Below are 2122 nucleotides of genomic sequence, written 5' to 3'. Positions count from 1 at the left end.
AGATATCATACAAAGTGTCTTCTTCAACCACCATGGGATAAAGTTAGAAATCAGTAACAGAAGTAAAATTCACAACTATGTAGAAATTAAACAACACACTCAAACAACCAATGGATCAAAGAAGAAATCACAAAGAAAATTAGAAAATGCTTAGAGATGACTGATAATGAAAATACAACATATCAAAACTTATGAGACATAGAAAATAATAATGCTAAGGGTAAAATTTATAGCTATACACACTTACATTAAAAAACAAGAAAGATCTCAGACTTCCCTTGTGGCGCAGTGGTTAAGAATCCGCCTGCTAATGCAGGGGACACAGGTTTGAGCCCTGGTCCGGGAAGATCCCACATGCCGCGGAGCAGCTAAGCCCATGCGCCACAACTACTGAGCCTGAGCTCTAGAGCCCACGAGCCACAACTACTGAAGCCCGTGTCCCTAGAGCCCGTGCTCCGCAACAAGAGAAGCCCGCGCACCACCACGAAGAGTAGCCGCCACTCGACACAACTAGAGAAAAGCCCGTGCGCAGCAATGAAGACACAACACAGCCAACAATTTTAAAATATAAATAAATAAATTTTTAAAGTTTAAAAAAAATAAACAAGAAAGATCTCACATCCTCAACCTAACTTTACACCCTAAGGAACTAGAAGAAGGACAAACTAAACCCAAAGCTGGAAGAAGGAAGGAAGTAGTAAGATTAGAGAAGAGCTCAGTGTGATATAGAATAAAAGCAGTAGAGAAAATCAGTGGAGCCAAAAGGTGGTTCTTTGAAAAAAATCCACAAAATGTCCTTTAGCTTCATAGGTGAAGAAAACAAAGAGAGAAGCTTCAAATTACTGCACCAGAACTAAGTCCTCCTATACATGGTCAAATGATGTTTGACTAGAGTGCCAAGACTACAGGGAAAGAAGAGGCTTTTCAACCAACGGTGCTGGAAAACTGGCTACCCACCTGCGAAAGAATGAAGATGGACCCTTACCTACACTATATACAAAAATTAACTCAAAATGGATGGAGGACCTAAAGGTAAGACCTAAAACTACAAAACTCTTAGAAGAAAACAGGAAAAAACCTTCATGACACTGCATTTGGTGATTATTTCTTGAATATAACACCAAGAGCACAGGTAACAGAAGGAAAAAAAATAGACAAATTGGACTTCATGAAAAAAATTTTAAATTTGCACCTCAAAAGAAACTATAAACAGTAAAAACGCAGCCCACAGAACGGAGGAAAATAGTTGCAAAGCAGATATCTGATGAGGAATTGATATCCAGAATATATAAAACTCCTAAAATTCGGGCTTCCCTGGTGGCGCAGTGGTTGAGAGTCCGCCTGCCGATGCAGGGGACACGGGTTCGTGCCCCGGTCCGGGAAGATCCCACGTGCCGCGGAGCGGCTGGGCCCGTGAGCCATGGCCGCTGAGCCTGCGCGTCCGGAGCCTGTGCTCCGCAACGGGAGAGGCCACAGCAGTGAGAGGCCCACGTACCGCAAAAAAAAAAAAAAAAACTCTTAAAATTCAACAAGAAAACAAACAGCCTAATTCAAAAATGAGAAGAATACTTGAACAGACATTTCTCCAAAGAAGATATACAAGTGGCCAAGAAGCACATGAAATGCAGCTCAACATCACTGATCATTAGGGAAATTCAAATCAAAACTACAATGAGATACCACATTGAGAGAATGTAGAGAAATATGAACACCTGTGCACTGTTGGGAAGAATGTAAAATGGTACAGCCACTATGCAAAACACTATGGTAGTTCCCAGAAATATTAAAAATAGAATTACCATATGATCCAGCAGCTCTACTTCTGGGTATATACCCTAGAGAACTGAAAGCAGGGTCTCAAAGAGATATTTGTACACCCATATTCACAGCAGAATTATTCAAAATAGTTAAAATGCGGAAGTGGATCCAAGTGTCCGTAAGCAGGTGAATGGATAAGCCAAGTGTGGCCTATGCATGCAGTGGAATATCGTTCAGCCTGGAAAAGGAAAGCAATTCTGAAACAAGCTACACCACGGGTAAAGCTCGAGGACAGTACGTACCAGGTAGCCAGTCACAGAAAGACAAATACTGTGTGATCCCGCCTACACGAGACACTTAGTCA

Source organism: Delphinus delphis, chromosome 15 (genome assembly GCF_949987515.2).
Source record: "Delphinus delphis chromosome 15, mDelDel1.2, whole genome shotgun sequence".
Classification (NCBI taxonomy): Eukaryota; Metazoa; Chordata; class Mammalia; order Artiodactyla; family Delphinidae; genus Delphinus; species Delphinus delphis.
The sequence above is the reverse complement of the archived record's forward strand: the minus strand, read 5'-3'. Positions refer to the sequence as shown.